General features: G+C 38.7%; 1 long non-coding RNA gene and 1 other non-coding gene across 2 annotated transcripts in view; one reads left to right on the top strand and one right to left on the bottom strand.

Moving 5' to 3' along the window:
• The first annotated feature begins 1,287 nt into the window (after positions 1–1,287).
• Positions 1,288–8,845, top strand: part of LOC122234998 — a 58,183-nt gene continuing 50,625 nt past the window's right edge. The window contains exon 1 of the long non-coding RNA XR_006213035.1: positions 1,288–1,334. This is a non-coding gene — a long non-coding RNA (uncharacterized LOC122234998). The remainder of the gene's footprint in view (positions 1,335–8,845) is intronic.
• On the bottom strand, positions 5,142–5,248 carry LOC122235189. Its single transcript, XR_006213315.1, has one exon. It is a non-coding gene; the product is annotated as a U6 spliceosomal RNA (small nuclear RNA).

Genomic DNA, 8,845 nt, shown 5'->3' with positions numbered 1-8,845 from the left:
ACCAGTATAACCCAAAATTCTGACAAAGAACAAAGTGAAGATTTGCACAACCTGACTTTAAAGCTTACATCCAAGGTACAATGATCAAAGCAGAGTGGTATCGGTGTAAAGATGGATATATCGATCAATAGCATCTAATACAGACCCCAAAAATAAAACCATGCATCTATATGGTAAATTAATTTTAAGAAAGATACCAAGGCAATTCAATGTGGAAAGATAATATTGTCAAGACATAATGTTTGAACAATTGAATATCCAAATGCTAGAAGCAAATAAATGAACCTCAACGCTTGCATTATACCACGTGTACAAATTTACTCTGATGAATCACAGACTTAAATGTAAAAGCTAAAACTATCAAGCTTTAAGAAAAAAGCAATAAAAGCTTAGCAACTCCGAATTCAGCAAAAACTAAATAGATTTAATAAATAGGACCCAACAAGCATGGGATATAAAAGAAAAAATTAACAAGTTTGACTTCATTGAAATTTAAACTTTTGCTCTTTAAAATACATTGTTACCAATAAAGACTTCTTACAATACAATAATGAGAAGACAGATAACCTGACTCAAAAATATATAGAGACAAAAGAGGGAGGGTGGGTGATGGGTATTCAAGAGGGCATCTTTTGGGATGAGCACTGGGTGTTGTATGGAAACCAATTTGACAATAAATTTCATATATTAAAATAAAAAAAAAGACTACAGCGTACCAAAATAAAGCATGCAAACGGCAAATGAGCCTATGAACATACGCTTATCATACATCATTACAGAAATGCTAACTAAACCACAATGAGATATCATTACACACTCAATAGAATGGCCAGAATTAAAAATACTGACAATACCAATTACTGACAAGTATATAGAACAACGGGAGCTCTCCTACCTTGTTCCTGAGAATGCATACAGAAAAACAGCAACAGTTCCTTTAAAAGTTATACATATCCTTACCAGATTCCCAGAGATTCCATTCGTAGGTATTTACCCAAAAAATATGGGAACATTAAGTTTACACCTGTACTCAAAAGCCAATTTATTCATAATACTCCCAAACTGGAAAGAATCTAAATTTTCATCAATATCTGAAAAACCACGCGAATTGCGATACAAGTATGTCCCGCTTTTCAAAAATTTGCATTATAACATTTTGTTTTTACGAAACCCCTGCATTATTACCTGATTTCGCTAACTGAAAGAAATCCAAAGCTGTTCGCTTTTACGACAAAAGGCGAAAAGCGAAAACAGCGTTCGGTGTTGGTTTTGCGGCAGCCGGATGGAGCCGCGGCATCTCGGCTTCAAGCTACCTGAGCTCTGACCTGTGTCAGGTGAGCATCTGTGCTTAATCTCGGTTTATTTCGTGCATCCGTTAGCAAGATGTGTCCTAAGGTATCGGAAAAGTCCGAGAGATGATTTTTTGGATCTGAGAAAGCTCAATTTTGTTTTTTGTTTTGTTTTCCATATAGATTAATGGTAATTCCTTCTTTGCTTTGTGCCATTTGGGTTTACAGAAGTTCTCATAGAAACGCTCTGCTTCTGGATAGTGGTAGAAACCTGTATATACGTATAATGAAATACAACCCAGCAATAAAAAGGAATGATTTGCCGATAGAAGCAATAACAAGAATAAATCTCAAGAACATTTTGCTAAAAGCATCCAGACAAAAAATAGTACATACTACAAAATTTCACTCATGTAAAGTTATAGAAAACCCAAAATTATAGTAAAAGAAAGCAGATCAATTGTTACCAAGAACCAGGAGTCAGGAAGAAGAGATTGACTTTAAAGGTCATAGAGGAACTTTTTAGGGTGATGAAAATATCCTGATTACCATAGAGGTTACACAACTATATACAATTATCAAAACTCAACAACTCAACAATTCTTACATATAAATTACTGAATTTTATTGTGTGTGAATTACACTTCAATCATGTTGATTTTTTTAAAGTGCAGAAATAAAGCACCCACAGTGGTAGTGACTTATCAATAGAAAATTTTTGTTGAAATTTAATTGTCAATGGAATTGTCTTGACTATGAAAAATGGCAATTATGAAAAATTGGCAATTATGAAAAATTGGCAATTAATAAGTTACAAATAATGACACATGGTATGATAATTAAACCGTATTCAAAATATAGAATATTTGGGACACCTGGGTGGCTCAGTCGGTTGAGTGTCCCTGACCTCGTCTTGGGTCATGATCTCACGATTTGTGGGTTAGAGCCCCGCGTCAGGCTCTGTGCAGACAGCTAAGAGCCTAGAGCCTGCTTCAGGTTCTGTGCCTCCCTCTCTCTCTCTGCCCCTCCTCCACTCGCACTCTGTCTCTCTAAAATGAATAAACGTTAAAAAAAAATACAGATTATTCTTAAGAGTCAAAACGATACCAAGTGTCATTGAGGATACAGAGCAACTATGACTCTCAAACACTCCCGTAGGAATTGTACCAAATTGGCACAATGGCTTTGGAAAATTCTTTAAAAACACCTATTAACCTTGAAGATAAACATACCTGATGACCCTGTGGTTTCATGTGTAAATTTGTATGTCATAAAAATAAGCTCTTCTGTCCATCAAATAAAATACATAAGAATCTCATAGATGCTTTATTCATAATATCCCCAAACAAGAAATTCATGAACTGTCTAAAAACAAATATGGAGTGGGGTGCCGGGTGTCTTAGTTCAGCGTCCGACTCTGGCTCAGGTCATGATCTCGTGGTTAGTGACTTCCAGCCCCATGTCAGGCTCTGTGCTGACAGCTCAGAGCCTGGAGACTGATTTGGATTCTGTGTCTCCCTCTCTCTCTGCCCCTCCCCCACTTGTGTTCTGTCTCTGTCTCTGTCTCTCTCTCTCTCTCTCTCAAAAATAACTAAACATTTAAAAAAATTTTTTTAAAATAGAGAGAAATTATAGTGTACCCACAAAATGAAATACTATTTATCAATAAAAAATGACTGCTACTCACAACAATATAAATAAACGTCATAAACAATGTTGAACAAAAAAAAGCCAGACCCTAAATTCCATTCAAAAGTGAGTTAAAAATAGGCAAAATGGGTGTAAGTTGGTAGAAGCCAGAATGGTGCTATCTTTGGTGGAGAATATTGTTTGGAAGGGATTACAAGAGAGCCTTCTGGAGTGCTGAAAATATTCTTTCTTGATCTGGGTGCTAGTAATATGGCTATGTACACATGTCAAAATCCTTTGAATTGCACACTTAAAATTGGTGTACTTCTTTGTATGAATTATACCCTAATGTAAACAGTTTTGAAAGTTTAAGTCATGATTTTAAAATATAGGAAAAAGAGAAAAAAAATCATGATATATCATAGCCTTAGACTGCTAAATACTATTCTCGTTCTGTGGATAAGGAGCTGAAGGGAGAATGCTTTTGGAACATTCTCTGTAAAAATCCCTCTGGAGGGTTTTAGGGAACTCCCAGCACCAGATAAACTGAGCCTGCAAGCCATAGGAGAAAAAAAGCAAGCTCGTCTTTTATCAAATTAAAATGTCAACACTTTTCTTATTTCTCCAGTGGTTGTTTCTTTTTAAAAAGTTTCCCACAAGGGTTGACAGTGGATATTTGTGGACTTGGCCTGATTGGGAATCAGCAGGTTATGCTTTAAGCCCCCTCTACTTCTGAGTAGGGAGGTACATTTGGAGGAGTCAGTTAACCTCTCTGTGATTTCAGATTACCAATTGATAAAAATAATATTACTAGCAATAATGAGAACAGCCCTGTCTAGTAGCTCTTGAATATTTGTTATGAGCTGGCCACTTTACACACAGTATCTCCAACCTTGTACGGTAGGTCATATTATTGAGAGGCAACATAGTATGTTCTCTGGAGTCAGATTCCCTGAGTTAAAAACCTGGTTCTGCTTCTTTTCAAATGTGTAAACTCGGGCTCTGGTCTCTTCATCTGTAAAATGGGAATAAAAAAAAACAACAAAAACTTTCCTCCCAAGATTGTTGCTAGGATTAAACTGATTTATATTAAAGCATTGAGAATATGCCAGGCACATACTAAGGGCTATAAATATATTTGCTGAGTAAAATGACAAAAATAACTTTAAAGATGAGAAAATGCAAGGTCGCAGTGACAATGACATACCCCAGGGGTGAGGCAGTGAGAGCTGCAGGGGCAGGCAATGAGAGGGCTCATTGTATGTGGGCTTTTTTTTCCCTTTTCTTTTAGAAGATAAGTAAGACTTTTTGTTATCATCATGCCCTGGCAATTTAAAACTATGTCGCAGATAAAATACTCTCCCACTGTTCCCGTACCCCATCCACTCTGGACATCCCTGCATCGAGGTTTATGAAAAGCCTAAAGTGTCACAAGCCTATATTCATCAAATTTCAAAGTCTGTACTCACTGAACCTCCTCTAAGGGCCATTTTTGTTCTTAGAATACATTTCCTGAAACCCCTGTCTGCTGTATGTAGTATCCACGTCTTCTCCTTTGAAACAATTTTCATTCAAGAAACAAATGGTAGTACCTACTATGTACTAGGTTCTGCATTCTATCTTAGCCACTGGACATACAATGTGAACAAGACAATGTCCTTTGTCTCTTAGAGCTTACATTCTAATAGGGTGAGACAGAAAGTAAACAAATGCATTATTTTCAGATGACAGTAAGTAAATGAGGAAATAAACCATTTCCTGAGCCTGAGCCACTCTGCTCAATGCAGTAACCCTTAGCCACATGTGGCTATTGAGTTTTTAAAATATGATTAGCACAGAGGTGCCTGGGTGGCTCAGTCGGTTGAATATCCGACTTCAGTTCAGATCATGATCTCACAGCTTTTGAGCCCCAAGTTGGGCTCTGTGCTGACAGCTCAGAGCCTGGAGCCTGCTTCAGATTCTGTGTCTCCCTCTCTGTCTGTCCCTCCCCCACTCACGTTCTGTCTCTGTCTCTCTCTATATATACAAAACTAAGCATTAGAAAATGTGATTAACACAAATTGAATTGCGATGTAAATTCAAAACACACATGGATTTCAAAGACGTAGTATTGAAGAAAGAGTGGTATATCTCATTAGTAACTTTTTGTATTTATTCATGTTGTTAAGACCAAGAGTTTTTTATGTATATTTACCATGTCCGGTGTTCTTTAATATATTTTTTTTAAATATGGAACGCTTCACGAATTTGTGTGTCACCCTTGCGCAGGGGCCATGCTAATCTTCTCTGTATCGTTCCAATTTTAGTATATGTGCTGCCGAAGTGAGCACTCTTTAATATTTTCTATAGCACAGATTTTCTAATGATGAGTTCTGTCAGACTATGTTCATCTGAAAAAGTCTTTATTTCTTTTTTTAAAAAAAGATTTTAAGTAGGGGCGCCTGGGTGGCTTAGTTGGTTAGGCAACCAACTTCAGCTCAGGTCATGATCTCACAGTTTGTGAGTTCAAGCCCCACGTTGGGCTCTGTGCTGACAGCTCAGAGCCTGGAGCCTGCTTCGGATTCTGTGTCTCCCCCTCTCTCTGCCCCCTCTCCTGCTCACACTCTGTGTCTGTCTCTCAATAATAAATAAACGTTAAAAAAAAATTAAAAAAAAAAAAAAAGATTTTAAGTAGTCCTCTACACCTAACACGGGACTCAAACTTACATCCCAAAATCAAAAGTCACATGCTCCACTGACTAATAGAGAATTCAGGGTTGATGGCTTTTGTTCTTTAGCACTTTGAAGATGTCATTCTATTGTCTTCTGGCCTACATTGTTTCTGATTAGAAATCCACAGATTCTTATCTTTTACTCTGTATGTAATGTGTATTTCTTTTCTCTGGCTGCTTTTAAGATTTACTTTTTATCCCAGGTTTTCAAAACTTTTATTATGTTTGAGGTTTTCCTTGCTCTACCTGCTTGGGGTTCTGTTGAGCATCTTGAATACATGGATTGACATTTTTCCTCAAATTTGCAAAGAATGTTGCCGGGGGTGGGAGGGGTTCAAATAATTTCCTTTTTTTCCTCTCCCCTTTTTATAAAACTCTATTTGCACGTATCTTGACACTTCATATTGTCCCCTGGACACTAAAGCTCTGTTCATTTAGTCTTTTTACCCTCTATGCTTCAGTCGACATTGTTTCCATTGCTGTGCTTTCAAATTCAGTATTGTTGCTGTCGTTGTTGTTTCCTTCTTTGTGTCTAATCAGTCGTTAATCCTCCCAGTGAAATTTTGGATATTGTTTCATTTCTAGAAATTCCATTTTTTAAATCCTTCATTTTTTTCCTCACTAGTCTTATGTTTCCCTTTAAATCCTTGAAAGTATTTATATTTGCTGTTTTCAGATCCTTGTCTACTAATGTCATTACCTTTGTCATTGCTTATCTTGTTTATGGTGATTGCTGTTTCTCCTTGGAGTCAGTTGCATTTTTTTCTACTTCTTCATATGTCCAATATTTTTTCTTTCATTAGATCCTGGACATTGTGCATTTTACAATGTTGAGGGCTGGAAATTTTTTAAAAATATATGTTCCTTTAAAAAGTATTGGATTTTATTTGGGCAGGCACTTAAATTACTTGTTATTCAGCCTGAGCTTTTCAAAGTTTTCTTAGGAGCTTTTTTTAGGGCAGGTTTTGAGTGTCCTTGACTAGTTTATTTTCTCTCGTAAGGCATGACCCTCCACTGTCACCACTGAATCCTATGGGGCTTCAATAAGGACTCTTTACTCTGGTTGACCAAACCTCAGACATCTCCCAGCCTTGTGCGTGTTCCAGGAACTCCTCAATTTACAGTTGTGTGGTTGTTCTTTGCCCAGTCAGACTCACGGACTCTCACCCGTCACATCTGTGGTTTAGAATTCAACACCATACTCAAGGGGACCTTTATGCAGATTTTGGAGCTCTTTCTCTGCACAGTTCCCTCCTGTCTGGTACTCTGACCCTCAAATCCCAGACGCCTCGCTCTTCCAAAATTCCAGCCTCTGTCTCCTTCCTTCACTGCAATCTGAAAAGTGCCTCCAGACAGAAAGGCCAGATGCACAGAAAGTCCACCTTGTTTCCTTTCTCTTGTGAATCACAGTCCTGTACCGCCTATTGTCTAATGTGCAGAAACAGTTACCCCGTACATTTCATCCAGATTTCTCATTGTTTTCTGTCAGAGGGTGCTCCCATCCCAGTGACCCCATCATAGCCAGAGGCAGAAGGAAGCATGTATGAAATTAAACATTTTCTGAAAATAAATGTTTTATTTTAAGATAGTGTTTTTTAAAAATATTAAAAATATTTATTTATTTTTGGGTGGGGGGAGAGAGAGAGCGAGCGAGCAAGCAAGCATGAGAGGGGGAGGGGCAGAGAGAGAGAGGGACAGAGGATCTAAATTGGGCTCCATTGTGACAGCAGAGGTCCGATGAGGGGCTTGAACTCCCAAACCTGGAGATCATGATCTGAGCCGAAATCAAGAATCAGACTCTTAACCCACTGAGCTACCCAGGCACCCCCAAAATGTTGTATTTTTTTTTAAGTTTTAAATCTTTTATTCTTAAAATCTAAATGGATTCCAAGGGCACCTCGTCATAAGAAACATCTAATCTCGTACACTGGTTTTCAAACTTGGCTGCAACTTAGAATAACCTGGAGTATCACTCTCAGAGTTTCTGATTTAAATCGTTTAGGATGTCACTTAAGCATTAGAAATGTTTAAAGCCTCCTTGGGGCACCTGGGTGGCTCACTTGGTTAAGCATCTGACTTCGGCTCAGGTCACGATCTCAAGTTCATGATTTTGAGCCCCAGGTTGGGCTCTGTGCTGACAGCTCAGAGCCTGGAGCCTGGTTTGGATTCTGTGTCTCCCTCTCTCTCTCTGCTCCTCCCCACTCATGCTCTGTCTGTCTCTTTCTGTCTCTCAAAAATAAATAACCTTTAAAAGAAAATTAAGAAATGTTTAAAGCCCCCTTGGTGAGTCTACTTTGCAGCCAAGCTTGAGAACCACTGACTTGGTATACTGAAGTATTTAGTGACTGACGCTACACTATGGAGGGGTGGATGTAGTGTGTGTGTAGGGGTGTTTGGGTGCACACACAACAGAGTGTACATGTATACGTGCAGTATACCCCCCACCTACCTCTCCAGATCAGTGGCTCTCAAACATTACTGTTGGAGAAACCCTGCTCAAGATGAATGCCTAGCAAAACTTTTCCAGCTCAGGATGTGCCTTGCAAAGCCTAAGAAAAGAGTACAGGATGTTATTCAAGTGGTGAAGGGCCACTAGGAGCAGCTGTTTATAAATGAGTAAGGGCCTATATTTCATGGACCAATCATTTGACCATGTGTTCATTAACATGAGGCAAGGTGGCTGTACCAGAATGTGACCAGAGAAGGCATACGTTTGCCCTGCCGGGACTCAGAGTAGAGCTCATGTCTGTCTTCTCTGCCCTCCAATTGCTTCAGTTGTTCAGACCAAAGCCACACGTAAAGGAGTATTCATGGTTAATTTATCTCTGCTGAATCAGAGATGAAATGGAAAAACTTCACACCGTAAACTGAATTTTCCTCTCTGGATGTACTCAAAAAAGAATGAAAATATGAAGGACATGTACGTTCATTTATAGCCAGGTATTTCCTATGTGCCATCTGAGTAATAGCACCAGCCGTCTTACAGAATACGACAGCCTCATTGTAAAGAAGAAACCAAGGAAAGCTTCAGAACCTTCTCTCTCGGGATTTCATTCAGTGAGCACAGAGGAAAACTAGAGCCGATGAAAGTATATCTGCCCTCCATGAAGCACACAAGACTGCCTAAGGCCGGCCTAGTGTCTGTTCCTCGTGGAATCTCAGAGGCTTCTGTGAGGAACTGCTAGGGCTCCAGTGAGCACAGCATGAAAACTATTT

The sequence above is a fragment of the Panthera tigris genome, chromosome F2 (assembly GCF_018350195.1).
Source record: "Panthera tigris isolate Pti1 chromosome F2, P.tigris_Pti1_mat1.1, whole genome shotgun sequence".
Classification (NCBI taxonomy): domain Eukaryota; kingdom Metazoa; phylum Chordata; class Mammalia; order Carnivora; family Felidae; genus Panthera; species Panthera tigris.
The sequence above is the reverse complement of the archived record's forward strand: the minus strand, read 5'-3'. Positions and strand labels throughout refer to the sequence as shown.